Genomic DNA, 25,000 nt, shown 5'->3' with positions numbered 1-25,000 from the left:
AGACAGTGCTCCCACACCGAGAGAACTAGTACCACCTAGCCAAAGACAGTGCTCCCACACCGAGAGAACTAGTACCACCTAGCCAAAGACAGTGCTCCCACACCGAGAGAACTAGTACCATCTAGCCAGACAGTGCTCCCTCATAGAGAGAACTGGTACCTTTCAGGAAGACAGGATGAGCACTTGAATAAGAAATAGTGCTACAGCTCAGGTGACCATGTGGTACTCTGCACTGATCGTATTTGACTTCGACTGCTGATTCTGGAAAAGTGATTTACTGGAGAAAAACTCATTACCAAAATATTTCAAAGTGCAAAGTAAAGCTAACTGGCTCGCTTGCCTTTTATGTGGAGCGCACTTTCAGTATCATTACGGGCTGCGTTCACTGCATTCATAGGTCACTATGACAATTCGTTATGTTTATCAGACAAGTGTCACATCTTCCACAAAGGAGAACACCATGACGCCTGGACTATTTATTTGCAACTGACCTACTGAATTCAGTGAAAAAGACAAAATAGGCTTCAGTTGCTATTGACACCATCCAAGTCTGTTTTGACAGGATTCAGTGAAAATAAAACATGATGTTGAAGTAGAAAAGCACTAAGTATCTTCCTCACTTGCTGTGGAGATGATGGATGGGGTCAGATCCTCGCAGGTAAACACACGCATAAAAATTAATTAATTAACTAATTCTTTAAGAAACAAATTCTTTCAAAAAATTAGAAACATCAGAAATTAACCTTCATACAACAAGGCTCAATACAAACAGGACAAGTAAAAATAACAGGTGTTCCATGAAACATTCATTTAGTAATAAGAGAGTAGCCTATATTTTAAAGGCACTTTAATACTTTTTGAAAAAAATATGACTAATCTAGATCACATCTTAGAGGGTAAACCAAACAACTTTTGAGTGGTTAACCTTCTTCTGAGTGATATTTCTATTCTTAAAGAAGTCACAAGGTAGAAATTTTATAGCTAATACCAATTGGAATATTAATAATAAAAATAAAAATAAATCCACTAAAATTGGGTAAACCTTTCAAAATTTTTGCTGTAATCACACTCAAACAAAGCCTGTAAAGGCACGGTAGGTAAATTACATTTTTGTGTGATCAGTATCCTTGACAAAACTCCTTTACCATGTCCAGTGCTTCCAGAAGAAAAGTAATTCATCTAGGGTGCCTATGTCATATTCCCGGTTAATGATAAGTGTTAACTTCGTTGGCACTAGAATCAGCTGGAAGAAGGTCTTCTTGAGAATGCTAGTCTGAGATTGCCTTGATTAGCTCGACTGATGAGAGAAAAGCCATGGTATCTGTGATGGGTTTATTCCCTTAGCCAGTTATCCTGAACTGCATGAAAGGCTGAAAGTGAGGTGTTCAGTAGCATCCTCTGATCTTTGCTCTTGTCAGGGAATTTTACCACAGCAACAGGAAGAGAAACCAAGAAAAGCCATGTCCCAAAGAGATTTTGTTTATCTTAAATAAAACTTTCTTCTTGACCCAAATTTAAGAATATCAAGTTCAGAATAAATGTTCTATCTGAACAAGACCAAACAATGGTTTCTGAAATTAGACCAGTAGATAATGAAATTTGTGCCACTACGACGCTGTATCACAAACATGCTCTTGGGCACTTGGTGAGGTGAGATGGTAGAATTGTCCAAGGAAAGTACCATGAAGACGTTGGCTCTCCCTTTGTTTTTCCTTTGTTAATCCTGGCCACTGATGTTTTAGCAGGTCCTATAGAGAAACTTCTGAGTAGTAGCAGAGAGTCAAGAGAAGAGATTCTAAATATACAACCACAGAAATGACACTAATTGTTGTAAATACATCAACAGACAGGAGCACCCACACCACCCACCACACATGGATTCCATAAACTTGATTTTGCAAATCATTTAAAAGTCTTTTTAGCACCAAGATATTTTAATCAACTGCTTCATATACATGCTGAAGAATTCAATAATGTAAACTAATAACCACATTTCAGGAGATCAGAAATTATTGCTTACTCTGAAGTCTGGAGATGGGTCAGTGATGAAAAGCGCACTTGTTGCACTTTCTAGAAAGGATTCATTTGCCAGCAGCCACACAGCACTAATAACCTTCTGAAGCTAACTCTACTCCCAGGTGACCTTCTGGTCTGTATGCTCACTGCACATACATGGTGCACAGGCCAACTGCCAGCAGAGCATCCTTACATATAAAAATAATTGTTAAAAAAATCAAAACTCTATGGCTTACTCTGAAGGTCAGTGCTATATTCATAATTTCATCATAAGAGTCCCCATGCTTATGTGAGCACAAATACATTTGTCTTAATCATACAGTTTAAGAGTACACCCATGTAAAAACCACAAGAAAGACCTAACTGCCAAGGTTGATAGCCTAGCGTCCATGGCAAGCTGATGAAAGGGGAAAGGCCTGTTCTACAGTGCTCTTAACCCTGTCTAGCAGTGACCACTGTCAGGGACAGCTCTCACTGTGCAGCATTTACATCAATCTACTTTACAAAATATTCCTACGTCGTGGGACACTCGGGATGAGTTTACACTTTGCTCTCCACGCTCATCTCGGTAACTCTCTATGAAAGACTGAATTTACACCTTTACATGTGAATATTTGTCTCAAATGCAAATCAATGTTTAAAGCCAAAGTCAAAACTTTATTAAAGTATTCATGCCCAGAGCCTTCAAAAAACTTTAGATGAATTTTGGTACACTTGATATTTATTGAATGCTGTCAAGGGATCCAAACTGTACATGTTCTCCTTGGAAAGCTGTTGAGTTTGCATTTATTCCTTTGTGCCTTGGCTAATATCTGGGTATTGTTATGTCTATAAAGGAGGATGTTTTGTATGCATGTACTTGAGGTGCTAAGAGGCCCTAATTAGATGAGAGAAAAGCACAGCGTTGAGTTTCAGAACTGAAGTATCTGATCAAGTACCTGTTTCATTTACTGCTCACTAATGGGAGAAACTGACAATTAAAAAATCATACAGGATTTTATTTATTTCTTGCCTTGGCACACTTGGTGTAACAAAACAATTTTATTTAACTACCTACCGAACATACTGATTCCAAGGTTTGACAGGGCATGTATGTGTGGTTTTACATGGGGTTTCACAATAAGAACTTATAACTGAATGGCTGGATACAAAGAATATCAGTGGGTTTTCTATTCTATGTGTTACAACATTTCTGGAAGAGCATGGAGCTTCACGGATGATTAAGCAATGCAAAAACATAAGAAACCAAACCACAGGGGATTTGTTACCACTCAGTTCACAAATCAGTTTAAAAATAAAGCGTCGAGCTAGTTTATGAGACCCGCAGCAAAGATCACATGAGGCATTTGCAATCCCCGTGGAAAGCAGGACATGTGTGCTTAGAATGAGTGATAACAAAGGTCATGATGACATCATTGAGAAGATGAGCACACCTCCCTTCAGAAGATCTGTGACATATCCCTGAGGTAGGATTATGCTATTCTTAAATAGAAACTGGGCATGTTCAAACATGGAGCAAGACACAGAGAACAGTCTAGTTAAAAATACTAATATTACCATTATTACTACTACCACCACCATCATCACCACCACCACTACCACCACCACCACCACTACCATCTCCAACACTACTTCAGGTAGCTTAAAATGGACAAAGTAAAGGGAGACAAAAATCAGTGGATTCAGTTTCAGTCCCACCAAGTGGGACATGATTAAAAGTTAATTATTTGGGTTTTGTGATTAATGGAGTTGTATTATTTATTGAGACTTCAGTGCTAAACTTTGTGTGAATTACTTAAATTGGAGGTAAATACTGATTTGCCTGCATAACGCTAATGAGTTTAGCTTTGGGGTCTTTACCAAGGTCCAAAGCATATACTGAGAGTGATAGAGAAACTGAAGATAAAAAATTATATATATATACATATATATATACATATATATATATATATATATATATATAGATATATAGATATATAATGACACATTCAGGAAGGAAACAGCAGAACCAAGGGAGACTGTTTCACAAATTGTAAGTCGTTCCTAGAGTGATTGACATTATTAAGTGGTGCACATACTAAAGTCATTTGGCTAGTAGCAGGCCACAGGTGCCCTGAGAGAGAGATTTCAGTGACATGAGTAATCCAGACTACAGATTGTCTAGAGTATATGAGTTTATGGATTTTTTCTGAAATAGTTCTGATGATTGGGGAAATGATTCTATAACCAAATTTGGAAGAGAGTGAGAGTGGAAGGGGAGAGCTCTTGACAGGCATGTAGATGCTTAGGGGGTAGATCCCAGCACCATGCAAGAACCAAAAATAGAAAGAAACAAAGCAAAATGAAAAATCTGTGCTAGGAAGTGAGGGTCAGGAAGTCAAGCACATCAAATGATAGCTAATATCAATTTAAAAACAGCATTTAGATGTGGTACCTATAACGTCCACTGAAGAGACCATCGATGCAAACCAGAGATTTGCCAGCCAGAATGAGAGATACCTTCAATCAACGAAATGTCACTACCTCAAATTTCCCATAGTACCTGCCTATTAGTTACTAAGGAAGAACATATTTAATGTTTGTGAGCATAACCATATGCTTAATATATATATATATATCAAGAATGGGTTATCCATCTCTAAGATAAACTTACATAAATCCCTCAAAAGAATATTGCAAGTCAGAACACTGGCTCTTCAAAGAAATTAAAAACCACACATTTTTTACCAGATGTAAAGCAGAGATATGACCCAACTAAGGATGTATAACAATAAATCAATTCCACTTAGCCTACACATAGATTCTTCAGACTGCAGACGTGTGTCTTAGTGACATAATGAATACTTGCAGACAAGACAACCTGAGACTGATATTCTGAAAAGCACTAGCCAGCATGATTTATAAGTGGAGGACACAAATACTGAACTGGCTATTTTCTGAAACCAGGCAAGGCCTCAAATGGAGAGACTGGGACACCAATCCAGCCACAAAATCTTTATTCTAGTGTGTGTCCTGCCTGCAGGGTGTGCTCCAGCCAGAGCCACGCAGAATCAACATCAAAGGGGAGACCACAAAGACTTGATCAGCAACTGATGGGAGCAGATGCAGAGCCCCATATCCAAACATTAGGGGGAGCTCATGGAGTCCTACAGAGGAGGAGGAGGAAGGACTGGAGGAACCACGGGGTTCATGGACACCTGAGAACACAGTCCACAGAATTGACTGACCAGGGTTCACAGAGATTAGGATCACGTAGGTCCTCTTACAGGTTATGGTTGTGTAGCTTGGTACACTTCTGGGAATCCTAACAGTGGGAGTGGATGTTGTCCTTCACTCTTTTGCCTACTTGTAGGACCCCTTTCCTCCTACTGGGCCGCCTTTTCCTGCCTTGAGGCGACAGTATGTGTCTGGTTTTTTGTAGCTTGTTGTACCATTGCTGATGTCTCTGGGACGCCTACTCTTTCTGAAGGGAGGATGGTGAGTGGATAGGGGTAGACTGGAGGTAGCGGAGAGGAAAGAAGGAGGGAAAGGGGTAAATTACAGTGCGGATGTAATATATTAAAGAAGACTATTTTGAAACATCTCAAAAGCTTATGGAATATGTAAGACTGACTGAATCAGAGTGGACTGTGTTGTTAGATTCTGGATTGAATTCTAAGCAGAATGAGGGAAGTTTTATTGAATCACTGAACAAAATGTGAGTAGCCTATAGATTAATTAATAAAACTTTTCAACTAATCTGCTGGTGTCTATAATTTTACTTGACCACATGAGAAGTTAGTGATATAGTGGTTAGCTCTCTGTAGATAGTGAGGAGATGGGACAATGATAAATAAAACAAAAAAGATTGTTCCTCACGTGTTACAAGAAGAACAGATACTGTGGTGGAACTGAAGAGGAACAAGAGAGGTTTTAGATTGGTATGAGATAACTCACTAGACAGAGAAGAGGAGGGACAGGGCTCCGTACAGGTTTTGGCATTCTCACTGCTTCCTGACCCCAGCCAAGCCCTCAGGGAACATATAAGGCATCATGTACCCCCTTTACTCTCCCGTTTAATACAAATAGTCAAACAATTCTAACTGAATAAAATGCAAGTAATAACAGCATCTAGCAAGGAAGCTCATCTTCTTTCAGCAAAGAGACCTGAGACCATCTATTAGAGCAGTGGTTCTCAACTTGTAGGTATGGACACCTTTGTGGGGCAAGCAACCCTTTCACAGGAGGGCAAACCATATGTCCCGCATGCCAGATACTTACCTTGCAGTAGCAACATTATAGTTATGGAGTAGCAATGAAATAAGTTCATGGTTGGGGATCACAAAAACATGAGAACTGTATTAAAGGGTGAGAACATTAGGAAGGCTGAGAACCAGACCAGAACCGTCTTAGAGAAAGATGTGGAGACTATCAAATAAGAACTTATAGTCATGGTCTAATGAAGCACAAGTGAGGAATGGACAGACAGGAGCTTCCACCTCCCTTATCTTAACATGGTAGGAAGCACGTGATCATCAACCATTTGGGGCCTGGGTGACACACATACAGATTGCTATGCTTAACCTCCGCTAATCCATTTACAACACAACTCCTATACCTAAAGCCTAGGGAGCAACATGGAATGAGAGAACAAGTCTTAAGAGCCTGGACGACCAGTATGTCTGCTGTGAGATTGTGTCTCACAGGAAGGTTGGAAACACTACATCTATGGAGCCACAACAACATGGCTGCCTAAATAAGACCATGATGTCTTAACTGCAGACCGAGAACATTGGTAAGTAAGGAATGCTACGTTTCTAAGGTTCCAAATTCTTTTCCATTACCGAAATGCTTAAATGGAGAATCTCGATGCACAACATAATTTGGAAGTAAGATACAATCTTATAGGTGTAAGACTAATTGTGGCTTCATAGAAGGAATTCGGTAGTGCACCGTCTGTTTCAATTTTGTGGAATAGTTTGGATAGTATTGGTATGAGGTCTTCTATGAAGGTCTGATAGAATTCTGCACCAAACCTGTCTGGACCTGGGCTCTTTTTGGTTGGGAGAGCTTTAATGAATGCTTCTATTTCCTTAGGAGTTATGGGGTTGTTTAACTGGTTTATCTGTTCCTGATTTAACTTCAGTACCTGGTATGTGTAAAGGAAATTGTCCATTTCCTGCAGATTTTCAAGTTTTGTTGAATATAGGCGTTTATAGTAAGATCTGATGATTTTTTTGAATTTCCTCTGAATCTGTAGTTATGTCTCCCTTTTCATTTCTGATTTTGTTAATTTGGACGCACTCTCTGTGTCCTCTCGTTAGTCTGGCGAAGGGTTTATCTATCTTGTTGATTTTCTCAAAGAACCAACTTTTGGTTCACTGGAAAAAATTTCCTGAACAAAACACCAATGGCTTATGCTCGAAGATCAAGAATCAACAGATGGGATCTCATGAAACTGCAAAGCTTCTGTAAGGCAAAGGACACTGTGGTTAGGACAAAACAGCAACCAACAGATTGGGAAAAGATCTTTACCAATCCTACAACAGATAGAGGCCTTATATCCAAAATATACAAAGAACTCAAGAAGTTAGACCGCAGGGAGACAAATAGCCCTATTAAAAAATGGGGTTCAGAGCTAAACAAAGAATTCACAGCTGAGGAATGCCGAATGGCTGAGAAACACCTAAAGAAATGTTCAACATCTTTAGTCATAAGGGAAATGCAAATCAAAACAACCCTGAGATTTCACCTCACACCAGTGAGAATGGCTAAGATCAAAAACTCAGGTGACAAAAAATGTTGGCGAGGATGTGGAGAAAGAGGAACACTCCTCCATTGTTGGTGGGATTGCAGACTGGTAAAACCATTCTGGAAATCAGTCTGGAGGTTCCTCAGAAAATTGGACATTGAACTACCTGAGGATCCAGCTATACCTCTCTTAGGCATATACCCACAAGATGCCCCAACATATAAAAAAGACACATGCTTCACTATGTTCATCGCAGCCTTATTTATAATAGCCAGAAGCTGGAAAGAACCCAGATGCCCTTCAACAGAGGAATGGATACAGAAAATGTGGTACATCTACACAATGGAATATTACTCAGCTATCAAAAACAATGACTTTATGAAATTCATAGACAAATGGTTGGAATTGGAAAATATCATCCTGAGTGAGCTAACCCAATTACAGAAAAACACACAAGGTATGCACTCATTGATAAGTGGCTATTAGCCCAAATGCTTGAATTACCCTAGATGCCTAGAAAACATGAAACTCAAGACAGATGATCAAAATGTGAATGCTTCACTCCTTCTTTAAAAGGGGAATAAGAATACCCTTGGCAGGGAATAGAGAGGCAAAGATTAAAACAGAGACAGAAGAAACACCCATTCAGAGCCTGCCCCACATGTGGCCCATGCATATACAGCCATCCAATTAAACAAGATGGATGAAGCAAAGAAGTGCAGGCAGACAGGAGCCGGATGTAGATCTCTCCGGAGAGACACAGCCAGAATACAGCAAACACAGAGGCGTATGCCAGCAGCAAACCACTGAACTGAGAATAGGACCCCCGTTGAAGGAATCAGAGAAAGAACTGGAAGAGCTTGAAGGGGCTCGAGACCCCATATGTACAACAATGTCAAGCAACCAGAGCTTCCAGGGACTAAGCCACTACCTAAAGACTATACATGGACTGACCCTGGACTCTGACCTCATAGGTAGCAATGAATAGCCTAGTAAGAGCACCAGTGGAAGGGGAAGTCCTGGGTCCTGCTAAGACTGAACCCCCAGTGAACGTGATTGTTGGGGGGAGGGCGGCAATGGGGGGAGGGTGGGGAGGGGAACACCCATAAAGAAGGGGAGGGGGAGGGATTAGGGGGATGTTTGCCTGGAAACCGGGAAAGGGAATAACATTCGAAATGTAAATAAGAAATACTCAAGTTAATAAAAAAAAGAAAAAAAATGAAAAAAAAAGTGAATGGCAAGCTAGTCTCAGAGACTTGAAGTACTAGGGTCAGGGATGCCCATGAGGGCCCCAGTCCACTCAGAGCAGAGGGGGAGGGGTAAAGCGTAAGGATTGTCAAAGGAGGTGACTAGGATGGGGGAAAGTGAGATGGATGTAAAGTGAGTAAGTAAAAAAATAATTAAAATTCAATTAAAAAAAGATACAATCTTATAGCTTGAGAAATGATTTTCTGTAGTCTTGAATTGGTGGCTTGGAAGTGGACTGCTACTGGTTCCAAATTATAGCTCACTTTCACACTTGCTAATGTTATAAAATTAGCAATCCTTCAGAGTGAAGGGAAACAGTTTCACCTAAGAAAGAGCTCCCATATTTGTTATCCAATTTTGAATGGCTATCTCTGGAGGCATATAAATACAAATAGCATTATTGGAAGTGAGCAGATTATATATTTAAGCATATATGTGTATATTCATATATTTGATAGTATATTTGTGTATTATAACAGATAAAGGATCAGTGATCATGAATTTGAGAGAAAGCTAGGAGAACATGGTAAGGGCTTGAGGGAAGAAAGGGAAAGGAGAAATGATATAATTATATTTTAATGAAAAATTACAAACACTACTTAAAGCTTAGAAATACTTTTATACACTTAAAAGAAAAGTTAGAAAAATGAAAAATAAGAGAATAAAAATTTAAGAATGAAAGTAAAGGGACCATTTTTTTAAAAAAAAACATATGTTTATAAGGTGTTTATTTGGTTAAAAGAACAGCCAGAACCAAGCAACCAATTAGAAAACATACCAATTATGTTTGAGTTTTAAATTCCAGCTTTTCCTCATTTTCTTATAAAGCATCCTGGTGTAAATCAGTTGAAAACCCAGTATGTGCTTTGCCATCGAGCTTTAATGTTATTTCCTATTATAGAAGGGTAATCAGAAACAGTTTTTAAGTGCCTACGCTCTTTTGAGGATCTAGTAAATTCACAACACAATTGGCCTCGGAATAGGAGACAGGAACATATTTCACTGAATGTGTAGTGTCAAGGAACAAGGTAAGTAAAGCCCCAAAAGGACAAAGATTAAAGCAATGAGACTACTTTGCAGAAATATGGATAAACAGCTCTAGGGAGAGGACATGTAATCAGAGGCTTAAGGCCTGAACGATGGTAATTGTGTTATTATCCAACTTAAGAACCCCAAATGTTGAGCCTCACCGGATGAAGAAGTAAGGATGTGACAAGTTAGTTCAGATGATCTCAGCCACTTACGTTGCAGGTAAATACCAAGTACTCAATGATGGTCATCTCTAATGGTGATAGTGAATGACTGTTATCAAATAAATGGATTTCTGTAGTCTCCAAAGCATGGCACATGCTTTAGTCATTACAAAATGGGCACTGGCAAATTCTTGAAAAGTTGGACTTAGAACTCTGAATGTAGTGCAGGGTGTCAGTTGGCTTTGGCTGGTCCACTGCTTAAAAGTCAAAAACCCAGGAAGCTAAAACAGTAGGAAGCTATCCATTGAGGTTGCACAAAGCTGAGATTCATTTTGCTAGTTAAACAGAAATGTTATTTCATCAGCAGTTGCTAAGGTAAATGATCAATAACTGTGCATGAGATGCTAGCCCCACAGTAAGTTCTTTGATCTGATGTAAAGAAAGGATTGCTTCAGCAAATGAGTCTGGTAAACACTGTGGCAGTCAGATTCCTTGTTGTCAGAGAGAAAATAACTTTAAGAGTATTTACGAAAACCATGATGGTTGATGTGAGAAGGGAATGAGATGGGTTGTCAAGCCAATTAGACCTGGTGATAGTAATGGTCCAGATGACACACCTTGGAAGGAAATGTATTTCTGTTTGACTTCATTTTAAATGCATGAAACAATCAATGAAATCTCTAAGCCAAATGTCCTTCCACAGAGAAAATTCCTTGAATGCAGTTATATTTCTGGATATCTTTTTTTTCTTTTTGCTTTTTTTTTTCTTTTTCTTTTTTTCGGAGCTGGGGACCGAACCCAGGGCCTTGTGCTTGCTAGGCAAGCGCTCTACCACTGAGCTAAATCCCCAACCCTGGATATCTTTTAATTGTCATTTTTCCCTACTTTGTAAAAGTATCCATTATTTTACGTTGGGAACTCTGAGGGAACAATCCCTGAACATATAAATCCCTTAATCTACAGTCTTAGAGAGAGAGAGAGAGAGAGAGAGAGAGAGAGAGAGAGAGAGAGAGAGAGAGAAGACAGAGAGACAGAGAGAGACAGAGAGAGAGACAGAGAGAGAGACAGAGAGAGACAGAGAGATCTCTTTCCAACTGGTGATCTGAGTATTCTTGATCTCATAGCAAGGGGGAATCATTTGAAATGATACTGAGACTAAAATAAAAAACATGATCACATAAACAATAAGGCAAGCAAAAGAGATAAATCTCAAGAAAGACAGAGCTGAAGGAATTGAGGAGCAGAGCAAGAATAAGTTTACGCCCTTCACAAGTCTCTAGGTCCTACTACAAGGCAGGCATAACGTGTTCCTTTCCAAAATGTAACTGCTTGTCAGCACATTGGATTTGGTTGATAATTTCAGTTATCAGTACCTAAAACTAATATGGAATGCCATGCCCCATTGCAGATCTGTAGCATGAGAAGAAAAAGTTGTGTGCATTTCCAAGGATAAGGTCATCCACGGACCAAAAGCATTGATACATCAAATGCTTATGAGTACTTGGTCATCGAATTGTTTTGTGCTTCTTTGGAGACATGGTATCTCTTTGTAGCCCAGGCTGGACTCCAACTTGTAGGTACTCTTCTGCCTTAACTTTTAAATGCTAAGAATTCAGGAGAGAGCTCATTGAATACCTGGCTCACTGAATTGTTTTGCTGAGAAATGTACATTGCATGGTAGTAATAGGAATTCTGAAATTAAAGCTTTTTATCATAGCTGCTGTCATATTTCTTAATTAAACATATGTCAGTGAAGGCCTTTTTGGCACAGTCATTAGGCTATTTACATAAGCAAACTTATTTTGGTTTACAGCCATCTCAATTAACAAACAGTGATAGTATATATTTTTAAGTGGATGAACATAATTTCCAGACCTGCAAAACAAAGTACAGTTTACATTTTAATACAATTTGAGAGTTACTCTCTCCTCAAGCAATCTTTTTATTTTTTAAAGTAGAGTTGAAGTCGGGTTCTTCCTCAAACATGATGATTTGAGATTTCTCAATTTATTGAGAAATCTAATGTTTTAGGAGCATGAGTCATAGGTCAGTACCTGTCTGAATCTTCTTACTCCGGATGGGAGTTCATCTGTGATACCCTCTGCTTGTTAGCACTCTATTTTCCTTTCATCGTTGAAAAAACTCCTCATTCTTTTCCCAATCTGTTGGTCACCATTTACTCAAAATGCTTATTCGTTGCTGATATGGCTCATTAGGTGTGATGATCGCTATGTAGCAGGAGATCCTCTGAGTTTCAAGCACCAGTGTAAACATAAGCCAGGAGTAGTGAACATGCCTGAAAGTTTAGTTATGACGGACAGACAGAGACAAGCAGGAATCTCCCAGCTCACTAACCATCTAGCTTAACAAGGGAGATTCAAGTTCAGTGAGAGACACTTTTGTCAAAAAATACAATGGAAGGTGAATGAGAAGATAACTAATGTCAAACCCTGGGTTTCACAGGCACACGTGCGCACGCGCGTGCGTGCGCGCGCACACACACACACACACACACACACAAATATGTTCATGCCCCATTAGAGTGACACAATTAGATGACAGGGTACTGGGCAATCAATAAAATGATACAAAATGTATATTTGTAGTAAATATTAACCCAATATGTCAAAGCACCCTTCATAGAAAATATTGAGAAATGAAGACAATGGAAGAGAGAAATATAACCAGCCTATATTTTTGCCTATCACATTATATAGCTTATGTTGCAGATTTATTTTCTGTTTATCCAGTATTTTCTATTATGTATCCAAAATGACCATAGTTAGATGGTCAGGTCTACTTACTTCATTGTTTACTTAGGTTTATATTAATTTGGTATTATTTCATGGCCCTCTAACAGCATTTGGCTATAACCTCCAAGAACACAAGACAGTGGGACTACAGGTTCCTGTTGATACTATATGCACAAATATGCTGACTCTTTAGACAGCTTCTGAAGACTTGGGAACAGAGCACTGCCATTTCAAAGTCAATGAGGTCTTTATGATAATGTCACAGTAAACTACAAGTACTTAGTTAAGGAATTAGAATAAAAACACATTATTAGGGATATCATGAACAATTTTATCTCAAAATGTGAAGAAACCATTGTTTTTCACAAACAATGGGCAGATAAAAAAGCAGCTGCAAGGGTTGGGGATTTAGCTCAGTGGTAGAACGCTTGCCTAGCAAGCACAAGGCCCTGGATTCCGTCCCAGCTCAAAAAAAAAAAAAAAAAAAAGCAGCTGCACTTTTTTAGACCTCAATTTTCATATATATTACACCTTCATTTTTCTTAATAATAAACATAACAGTTTCATTATAGCCAGTTTTGTTAATAATTAAAAAGAAAGTTGTTAATAGTTGCATAATTTATTACAGTACAACTTTAATGTCAAATATTTCAGTTGTTTTAAATTTATTATAAGATTATAACATACATTGAGCTAAATTTCTGTAGGATGACAAAATGGAAAACTTTTGACATGCTGATTAATGGGAACCCATTGTGAAAAGGGAACCAGTGTTATGCTTGTACCAAGACTCACTCATTGGAATTAAAAAAAATTAAATCCAAGAGATTTTCATGAAAATATTAATCACAATTTTTTTATCATTAACTGAATGCCTTTCATTCCTAGGCTGAGACTTTCAGAAGTTGATGAGTCATACTTAGAACGTCTATATCACAGGTTAAAAGTGATTATATTAGAATTAGAAAGCTATTCTGATTTTTTCTTTTTTTGCTATGAGTACATACCATATCTGCATATATCTCCGGAGAAAAACAAATCTTTAACAGAGAGGAAAACTTATTTTTTCTCTTGTAAGAGACTGTGTGAAGGTAGTTCTTCGAGTAGCCAAAAGTACAAAATTTGTGTGAAAATGGTAACCATTCTAAATGTATTTACTGTGGAAACACCCCAGCTGTTGTCTTATTTTCTTTATTTCAGAAAACTGGGGTTTTGACAAACTCAAACCCAAAGGGAATAAACTTAGTTAAAAATTATCTTAGAGAAACTTTGAGAGCCTTCTAGCTATCATTCAGGGCTACAGATTTCTGACAAACAAGCTGGAAAGGGAAGGTACAATGGAGAGAAGAGTTAGTTATTCATGGGGAAAGCCACACAGTAGCATGCAAAGGAGAACCAGGGTAAAGGATACAGAGAAGCTGTTACACACTTGACAAGAATTATGATTATTCAAAGCATGTGAAACATCTACGAGATTACCTAGTCAAGAAATCAACTGAATGCCAAGAATTTAGACATTCAAACACGTTTGGTATTTTTATAGATGTATTTGAAATATTTTCCCTTCTATTTTTTTTTAAAATAAAGTGTCGCAGTTTAATAGGTTAATTGTAAATGAACGGAGCTCTAGGAGGCCATTTACTTTTAAAAGGATATCTATACATTTAATTTAATTTAATGAAAATTTAATTATACACCTGCATTATACACCTGCAAAAGTTATTAAATGTCATCGAAAGATCACTTTGATCCAGTTGGTGGGGGCATATAACTTTAATCCCAGCACTGGGGAAGCAGAAGCAAGTGGATTTCTGTGAGTTAAAGCCCAGCTTGGTCTACAGAGCAAGTTGCTAGACACCCAGGGAAATATAGAGAAATCCTTTCTTGAAAAAAAAATCACTCTGAGATTAACTATGGTTTAGATAAGTGTCCCAAAACACTCACGGGTGAACTATATTTTCTTGCACAGATTGGGACTGGATGAAGGTACAAACTTTGGGAGAAGGAACCTCCTGGGAGGTCCTTAGGGCAGTCCAGACATTCCCTTTCCAAGCTAACGAAGTGAAGAATGTGTCTCTATCCTGTGTGCTCCACCACTTCCTTCTAAGATCTAGAGGCAATGATTCTGCTTTCTCATTGGTCAAAATCTCTAAAATTAGATAGATATAAACCTTTCTCTTTATAAGTTAATTATACCATGTATTTGGTATTATAATCACCAAAAGCCAAACATTCCTAGTGTTGCGTTTGGATAACAAACTGATGTATGATCTTCTAGGCCAGCAACATGATCTGTCTTTTGTTAGTGTCATATTTTCCATCACCTTTAAGCATTTAAAAAAGAAGCCAGGAAATAGGGATGTATTGGAGGTTATGGGGCTGTTGGGGAGGGGACATTTGCTATGGATATGATCATATTTTGTTGGAGGTATGCATGAAATGCTTAAAGAATAAAAATAAATATAAATACAAAGTGTTAGTGTATCAAAAAGGTATTTTTTGAGAGAGTTAGCAAACAAAGCAATCATTCAGAAAATTTTCAAAGAAACACTTCTAAATAAACGATTATTTATAAACCACTCCCGCCATGAGCAGAAGCATCTGGGGAAGGATGTGGAAGTTGAAATGTGTGAAGTTGAGCTTTAGGTCCATCCACTTTATAACAATAAATCTGTTAGAAGGAGAGTGATGTTGAGAAAAGCTTCAGGCCTTCCCTCTTCCTTCCATGAAGGCAGCCCCTGTGGTTCCGACTCTGACGCAATAGGCAGCTCTAAGCAAGCTGTGGAGATGGTTTTCTTCCGTGTGTGACTCATTCTGTGGAGGAGGGGAGAGAGCAGTTTTCCACTGCTTGGCTTGGGAGAGGGCAGTAGAGTTTTACATGGAGACTTGTGTTTTTATTTCTTCATTGAGACTTCTACCAACTGTGTGCCTATTCATATCGGTGAGCCTTGGAAAATCCTGTTAAATTTGCTTTTGGTTCACACATTCAATAGAGACTAATATTACATGTCTCTTCTTTGACTCACTCAATGGCCATTTGAATATAAAGCTTACTGTAATATAGATCAATAAAAGTATTATATATACATATATATATATATCAGGCAGAAATATATTTTCAACAGATAGAATTAAAATATTAATGATTAAAATTATAATTATACACATTTAATAAATATAAATGATGAATCTTCTTAAAAGGGTATTTATCATTAAAATGGGAGCTCATATTAGAATTAGTATGACTTTTATTCAAGCAATTCTTTTAAGCTCTGTGTGGTCAACGACGTGAATTCTGGGAAAGAAATAAAAAGGTTGTTCAAATGCTCTCGGCTGTAGTATTGTTCAGCATCCCCACAATAAACTCAATCGTTACCTGAAGATGTACTGTAAATATGACAGTTTCGATATAAAATCAAATAGAATCAAGGGAAATGAGCATTTGAAAGTCATAATTTAATACAGATTAACTTACGTTAAAATAAAATAAAAATAGCTAGTATTTCTGTCTCCTTGGGTGTCTGAGATTCAAAGGCATAAGTCAAAATATCTCGAGAAGCCATCAGCCTTTGTTCCCTTCAGTATCTCTTATTGTACACATGACAATTATGTAGCAGGAAGGATCATAATGTGCTCTGCTTGCTAATTGTCCCATCGCCTATCAATGGTTCTTTGTAAAGAGAAGAGTGCTTAGGACATACCACTATTGTGGAGTGGAAATGACACCCTCAAAGTGCAGCCATTTCCCCCAAACTGACAAGAATTTCATCTTAAAAGCCAGAAGCCCATTGAAATGCTTCTTAATCATCAATTACCATCACTTCAAACTTGATAACTAATAACACAAGTGCATCAATCTTTGTCAGAATCTTTGTTTCCGTAATATTTTAACTTAAACAAAACCCTTTTTGTGACTTAGTATAATTTGCTTACTATGAATCACTAGATATTAACTGGGGATCATATTTATATATCTAGAAAAATTATAACGGTGCTTGAGGACACTCTTATTTTTATTGTTACAAATGCTTCTCAATGTACAAGTGGGATATATAGCAACAGAAACATTGTAAGTTAAAAGAATAACTTATTGAAAACATATTTAAAAACCCTGTTCTATTGAATATCTTAGCCTGACAACAGTGTAATATACTGCATAGGTTATTTTTAGTATAATCAGGCAGCTGAATGGGAATGGGGTACAGCTAGATATATCACCTCATATTCATGGGCAGAGATAGCTAACCTGAAAAATATTATCAACGTACAAAGTATAGTTTTCACCAAATGTGTATCAGTTATGGACCACCTAAAGTAGAACAATCAGGAAGTCAAATCACCGTGGATTAGGTACCTTTTATGTCATTTATGACAGGTCATAATAGAATAAGTGCATTCTTATAAAATTAGAAGGAAAAAATTTGTAATGATGATTTTTTTTCATGAATCGAGGTAGCACAAAAGTGGCCCATAGAAAACTAAGTAGTGTAGGAGGATTCTTCAGTTATAATGTGAAAGGCTTTTACTCCAATTTTCAAGGCTTCTTGTGACTTATGTGTTCTCCTTTCCGTTGTGTTTCTGCCTTCTGGTTCTAACGGCTCCAATAAAGAGTTAGAAATCGCTGCAAGAGAGTCAGCGTTCTGTAAATAGCATTCCCGTAGTTCATAGGAATTATTCAAACCAAATAAACAAGAACAAAATTGAGAGGTCTTCTGCAACTGTAATCATCCAAATATTTCTGCCGTGTTTTTCCCAAATACCTCAAGTTCTGAGTAAGCAAACAATCAGTTGTGTGGAGATAAGCATGGACAAGGACCTAGCATAGGGTATGAAAAGGGACCAGCATGGATCCAGAAATGAGTGGAAGAGACAAGGACCCTGAACAGCAGTAAGCAGTGACGCTTCTCTTCCTTATTTCTTCATAGCCCCTAGCCCTTGTTTCATCAATGTGCCATTGAGAGAAACTGAAAGCCAATAAGATTGTGTAGGGCTTATGTAGATTTAAATTAAGTTTATTAAAAATTGTACATATGTTTAAATTAATAACTAGTAAGGATAAAACACTCAATCTTTCATGTTGTAGTTTTCCCTAGTTACCACCGTCTTTCCTGATCTTTGCACAAAGCTCTATTTTGATAATTTTGTCACAGTAGGTGCAGAAAACATAGAAAAAACAAGTGGTCTCACGTCCACCAGAATTTCTAACTCAGACAAACTTTTCCTAGAGCAACTCTTCATATTCATCACTGCTGTTACTAAAGACAGTAGTCTTTAGTACTGACTACTAAAAGACAATAGTCTCTGGTAAATCACAGAAAATGCTCTCCAGAATGATCCTTTGTCACAACCAGATAAATGGAGTTACCTTGGAAATCAACAGAAACTATGACTATGAAGATAGAAGACATATACACAACCACATCAAACCTCCTACTTTATTGTTTAAGGTAAATGATTATCAAACAGGCTATTCTCTGTGCTTATGGTAATATTGGCTAAATAAGAAGCTATATGAAGTAAATGCTGAGAGAAGATGCTAGTCTAAGGAAAGTGTCTGGACTTGGCAATGGTGGCCAAGTAAAATTGTCTGCTTTGTATTGGAGAAAGAGCTGGCTCAAGAGACTCCTCTTAGGTTGTAGCCACGAGGCAGGAAGATATTCTGTTGGATGCTGCCCTTGATCCTCCCCTCTTAACACAAATATCTTTAAAGTCTTCATCAAAATCATGTCTGTAGAGTGCCCAATTCTATCCCTGAAATTTTTATGGTATTTTGTGCAATATTTTCAAGACTTTCAAGTGTCATGGCTAGATTTTCATTGTCTGTTATACTTTTTCTCAACCCTAAGTTGAGCTCTCACAAAGTAAGGGAAAAAATTACTCATTTTAGTAATTCTGATCTAATAGTGCTTGTGATATTCCGTTCTTACTCTGATTGCTCAGAAGGGTACCACTACTTTCTCTGAGTCTTGATCAAGGCAGTTGAAGAACACATTGCTTCTCACATTTATTCCAACTACTTCAGGCTATGCATGAGTTGTGTAGAGTTTGTTAAATGACTATTTCCTGATTTCTTCTCACTAAGTGAAAGATCCCAGACTTCATGTCTAAATATTATCTCTTACATAGAGACATCACAACCTGACTCTGTATTACACAGGTTTCTTATGCATGAAATTAACTAATCCTTTCATCAAAACTGATTATCCTCTCTAAATTTTCTCAGCCCTTTACTCTCCAATTTCTAAATCTGACGTGACTCACAATGCATAAAATAGCACACAACAATCAGGGTTATTGGTGAACCTTCAATCAATGGAATGAACTATAGCATGGCTCTTCCTTCAAAAACAAGACTAGACTGTTTGTTTTACATTTCTGTCCTAGTGGATCCAATATGATTCAAAAAGTTGGTTTTCAAGGGAAGATGGTAAATGTAGTTATTCACTTAACAAAATCAAAGACAAAGATGTATGTATATATTTTGAGAGTTTATTGTGTACATGCTCATCAATGTGTTTGTGGGCGTGTATATATACATACACACTGAAGTATTTCTCTATGTGTTTGTGTCCAGACTACATCATATACTCAAGTGTGTGTGTGTGCGCGCGCGCGCGTGCGTGCGTGCGTGCATGCGTGCGTGCGTGGGTGCGTGCGTGGGTGCGTGCGTGTGTGTGTGTGTATTTCTTCCTGTGGACAGCATGGCTTTCCCAGAGGTGATAACAGAAGAAACCACTAAAGAATAGGGAAATAAAGTAGTCGAGTCCTGTGAACCAAGAACGCTCAGAGTAATGCTGGCATGTTATCTGAGAGCCAGTGATTGGAGCCCTGGCCTGCCATTCTTCATCTGAGAGGTGGGTCAGAAAAGGTCTCTGGTGAAAGCTGTGATCAGATATCGGACAAAATCAAATGGCAACTTTCTGAGGTTTTGCCAATTGGTCACAAAGAAGATAATACAGTTCATCTTTTTCTCTTATGCCTGCACGCACGTGTGTGTGTGTGTGTGTGTGTGTGTGTGTGTGTGTGTGTGTGTGTGTGTGTGAAGTTAAAATAGCCAGTAATTTTATACTGAGAATCAATGTCCTATGACAGTTACAAAGTATCTGTTTGAAATTCAGTATTCAATTACCCTGGCTAGAGGGCAACCCCATATAGCAGAACAAATTATATCTAAATCTGGAAAGACAGGTGGTCAGTGGTGAAAATTACATAGAAAAAAATCATTTTCCTTCAGTCAACCAAGCCAGCTGGACAAAGGTCAGAGTGGGTGTGTCAGTTATCAAAGCTGGCTTCCTTGGCTATACTAAAAAGACAAGCACACCAGAATGTTCCTTAGAGCCCAGCGATAGTGTCTATACTTTATTATGCTGTTTTGAACCTTTAGTTCCTTGTATTTCACAGATATATACAGTCTACCATTATTCCAAAAGAAATAGAATTTAAATCATTTTCAGAAAAACACTAACAATACAATTTTGATTTTAACTATAGTATTGTAACAAAGTCAAGAAACCCAGGTGTGCAGAAGAAAACCTGAAACCTTCAGTGTGTTCATTTAGAGAAGAAAACATCGAAGTGAGGAAACATGTCACAAGTTGATACAATATGGTAAAATAAACTGGAGGGGAATAGTTTAAAATATATATTGGGGCTGGGGATTTAGCTCAGTGGTAGAGCGCTTACCTAGGAAGCGTAAGGCCCTGGGTTCGATCCCCAGCTCCGAAAAAAAGAACCAAAAAAAAATATATATTTAATTTAAATATTAGTAAAAGAATGTTTTCTAATAATGTATGTTCTGGTTTTTTTCAGCATCAGACATTGTCGATGTCTCCCATTAGTTTACTGTGTCTTTTTGAGTGGGGATTTTATCTGAGCAGTTGTACCAATACTGTAGTTAATGTACATTTATATTGGGCACAGCTCCTTAGAGGACAGGCTATTAAGAATTCCATGACACATAATACAGACATCACCAAATTGCTTTGCTCTTGGCTAGCAATTTAATTGGCCTTATCTTCTTCCTCATGACGAAATAGAAGACTGTCCTATTTGGAGTCTTTTGTTATTTTATATTGAATGTGTGCTTCAATAAAATGCTTAAGACTGCAAAAATAAACATCGATGTTCCTTTCACAGTATTTATTTACACAGCGTGGGTGGTCTCTGACAACCCTCTAACACCAATATTTTGTTATCAGAGAAGCTATGAATTATCTTCACAGAGACTTTTAAAGGGCAAAATGATTTGATGGATATTCCTGAATGAATTCTTATATCCTTTAGCCTCGGGTGTAAGATACTCATCAGGCTTACTCAAGGAGATATCTAGTATCTGGTGAATCCACAAAACCTATTTACTTTTATTAAGAATTCAATACATGTCTGGCTGCCCTGTGGCAGCTAGAAGAAAAACATCTAAGCATCTGTAGTGGGTGCCACTACAAAAGGAGACTGTGTGTTGGAATGATGGGAAATTTAGAGTATGTGGTAGAAAAATAAAAGAGAAAACAAAGCCAGAGGATTTGTACCCTGTGGAGGAAGGTGGAACTGGAGACTCAAGGGCAGTGCACTGGCTGGTTCTGTGTGTCAACTTGAAACAAGCTGGAGTTGTCACAGAGAAAGGAAACTCAGTTAAGGAAATAACTCCATGAGACTCACATGTAAGGCATCCTTTCAATTGGTGATCAGGGGAGAGGACCCAGGCCATTGTGGGTGGTGCTATCTCTGGGCTGGTAGTCTTGGGTTCTATAAGGGAGCAAGCTGAGCAAGCCAGGGGAAGCAAGCCAGGGGAAGCAAGCCAGGGGAAGCAAGCCAGTCAGTAACATCTCTCCATGGCCTCTGCATCAGCTCCTGCTTCCTGATCTGCTTGAGTTCCAGTCCTGACTTCCTTTGGTGATGAACAGCAATGTGAATGTGTAAGCTGAACAAAACCTTTCCTCCCCAACTTGCTTCTTGGTTGGGATGTTTGTGCAGGAATAGAAACCCTGACTAAGACAGACAGTAAGGAGCAACTGGCTATGAGGAGGTTATAGTGAGGCCCTAGCCCAGGCTGCTACCAAGGGCAATGTTTGGATCCATGGTCTTGCTGCACCTTGGGTGTGTATCAATGTCTGTGGTTAGAAATACCACCAAAGGCCATGTGGATAGTGGAGGGTTGTACTGCTTGGAAGGACATGTCAATCTAAGTAGCCCGTGCTGCCACTTGAGGGCATAGGGGTATCTGGGCCCAGGCTGCTTCCAGGGGTCATGTTTGGATCTATAGTCTTATTGAAGTTAGGGTCTGTGTTGGTGTCCCAGACCCATGGTTTGGACTCCCACCTAAGTCAGTTTTATGTGCTGAGTTAGTCCCACACCTTGCCTGGGCAACACAGTAGAGGTAATCCTGATGGCTGAGAAGCATGTAAGCCACTCCCAAAGGTGTGAACATGGGAGAGTTGGCTCTGTGCACATGCGTAGCCAGCCCCTGTTATTATAAGAGCAGGAGGGCAGTTTCTGCCTCCACCACTGGTTGCAGCAATTGAGAGAGTGGGCCTTGGGCCTTGTCTGAGGAACACAGTAGAGCTGATCATGACAGCAAAGGAGTGGGTCAATCATCCTAGAGGACATGAAAGCAGGAAAGTTGATCCTGTCTCTTGCATACTTCACCATTAGGTGAGTTAATCAGGGTAGAGCTGGGGAACTCACCCTGCTGGTGTGAACACAAGAGAGATAGCAGACTGACTTACTCAGCTACATCCCAGGCCCAGTTCCAGAGCTCTAGGTTGGCCCATTCTAAGACATAGTACTGTAGAGACAATGCTACTGGATCTTCATGACACAGGGCCACAACATAATATCCAGAAGGAGTCCATGAGAGGGTCCAGTAGAGACAGTATAGCAGAAGTGAGAGGCCTCAAAACAGGCCAATGATTCATTACAATGGACATTTACAACTTGTAGAAATATATTGGGGGAAATGTATACTGTGTGACACACTGTGATACAATACAGCTTCCATGACAAAATACTTTTTAATTCTATATTATTTTATTTTGTTGGGAGTTGTTGCAAGGACAAAGGTTGGATATGAAGGGACAAGAAGATGAATGAGATTGGGGTGCATGATGTTCTTAAATTCACAAAGAATCAATAAAATGTAAAAAAAAATTTTAGTAGACAATAAGAACAATGTAAAATATAACTTGAAAACTGACAATTTGAAGTGGAGAAGAGGTCATGGTTAAGGAATACTATTCTCTGAACATATGTTAAAAAGCCTTCAGAGTAAAGTCTAATCTGTAGTCTCAGGAATTCCACTACATCATTGGAATTCATGTCCTCTGAAACTAGAAAAGGATGGGTGTGAGGGATCCTCTCTTGCTATCATCAGATGACCAAATGAAAATAAAATATTTTTTCAGAGGGGATAGAAATGATTAGAAGTATTTTGTTACGAAAAAAGTGATTTTTCTCGTGATCTTTATCATGTTTATCTTCAGTAGTAGACCTTTCAAGGGTACCCCGTTTTTCAGGATATAATTCATACCCTGTTGTCAACAAATAACATCTCAAGATTCTATCCAACCATAACAGTATTTCCATCACCACTAGTACATAGGATAACTTCAGCATTCGGTGGCTCATCTGTCAACTGCACTTTAGTTCATCTACCGCTTATGATATGTCTAAGCAGTCATTCCAGGATGTCCCATTGAAAGGCACTTTTTCCTTCCTCCAAATTCTCTAGCTCTTGTAGGGTGAATTCAAACTTTTCTTGCTCTGTAGAAGCCTCTTCAAATGTACAGGGCAATCTTTTAAATCTCCTGGCAGGTTTTGGTCTCTTTTGCTACAATTCACTTTCTATGTCTAGCCCCTGTATCTGTTTTAACAAAGAGGGATAGGAATTGGGTCACAATGATGAGTCAAAGTCCCGATCAGGAAATTATATGGAAAGGGATAAGCAAATCACTGAGTATATTGATAATCTCCTATAGTGATAGGTAGAAAATGGAGCAGAGACATGATTGTGTGGGAGGCAGGATGGATTATGGGAGATAAACATCTAAGGAGAGCACAATTTAACCATGCAAGAGATACGAGTAAGAGTCCACTGAAAGGGCATGGTAGAGAAAGGCAGCACATCTCAAGCACAGGGTGCTTGAGCCTCTCCGAAGATCATGGTCTCTAAGACTGTGATCTGTCAGGTTAAGACATACACTGCATACAGACTCAGAGAAAGAACCAGTATCATTTTGGCTAGACATTAAGGAATGTGGATTTTCTTTATAATGTAAGAAGCCACTGAAAACTTTTATGGAGAGAATCATGTCCCAGTTTATGTTGTTAAATGGCTATTTTGGATGCTACAAGAAGAAATTCTTTTAAATATTAACAAAAGAGATGGCAAGAGGCCATTCCACGAAACACTTCCTTTCTTCCCCATTCATACTTTCTCTGCTCCACAAATCTGGCAGAGTTCTACTCACATGTATGGCGGAGTGAGTTAGAATGAGTTCTGTTGTGTAGATAAAGATAATTTCCAAAGAAATAAGTCACAATAATGAGGTAATCAAAGGGGGTAAATATTATAAAAATGTAGCTATAAAAGTTGTGCTATTTACAGCAATCATTAACTCATTTTATTCATTCGCCGGCACAATATTGGCTGACAGCTGGGCTGAGTCAAGTACAATGTGAGTTTCTGCGATTATAGAAATTATTATAATTAACAATAGCTAAATAACATCATTAGCTTCAATACATAGGACATTTGCTGTATGTTAAAATCTACAAATAATTTACATACTCTAATTCAATTTTTCTCTTGACAGATTTATGATCTCAAAGTTTTTAAAAGTTATTTGTCACTTCAAGCATGAGACAACTTTGTATGGAGAACCTCAGAAACCTCTCATCGTCAGCAGCTGTTGCCTAGCAACAGCATTTAATTTGGCTTGTCTACCCAGCAACCTATTCTTTTCAACCTCTTTAAATCCCCCTTTGGATAGCCCTTAATTCCCTTATATTTGGAACCGATTATGTGATTAGTAAGAGGAATAATAAACAAAATCACAAAGAAA

General features: G+C 38.3%; 2 long non-coding RNA genes across 18 annotated transcripts in view; one reads left to right on the top strand and one right to left on the bottom strand.

Annotated features, from left to right (window-relative positions):
- LOC103693508 (uncharacterized) overlaps window positions 1-25,000 on the bottom strand; it is a 490,050-nt gene that overhangs the window by 210,071 nt on the left and 254,979 nt on the right. The window contains exon 1 of one of the 17 annotated variants that reach the window (XR_010056231.1): window positions 79-19,644. The exons of the other annotated variants lie outside the window; for them this stretch is intronic. This is a non-coding gene — a long non-coding RNA (uncharacterized LOC103693508). Of the gene's footprint in view, window positions 1-78; window positions 19,645-25,000 lie in introns of those variants that run through there. 17 annotated transcript variants of the gene reach the window in all.
- LOC120095539 (uncharacterized) lies at window positions 19,627-25,000 on the top strand. Its single transcript, XR_005491077.2, has 3 exons — window positions 19,627-19,795; window positions 20,433-20,549; window positions 24,752-25,000. It is a non-coding gene; the product is annotated as an uncharacterized LOC120095539 (long non-coding RNA).

Source organism: Rattus norvegicus, chromosome 11 (assembly GCF_036323735.1).
Source record: "Rattus norvegicus strain BN/NHsdMcwi chromosome 11, GRCr8, whole genome shotgun sequence".
Classification (NCBI taxonomy): domain Eukaryota; kingdom Metazoa; phylum Chordata; class Mammalia; order Rodentia; family Muridae; genus Rattus; species Rattus norvegicus.
Note: the sequence above shows the minus strand (reverse complement) of the source record. Positions and strands in the feature narration are given on the sequence as shown.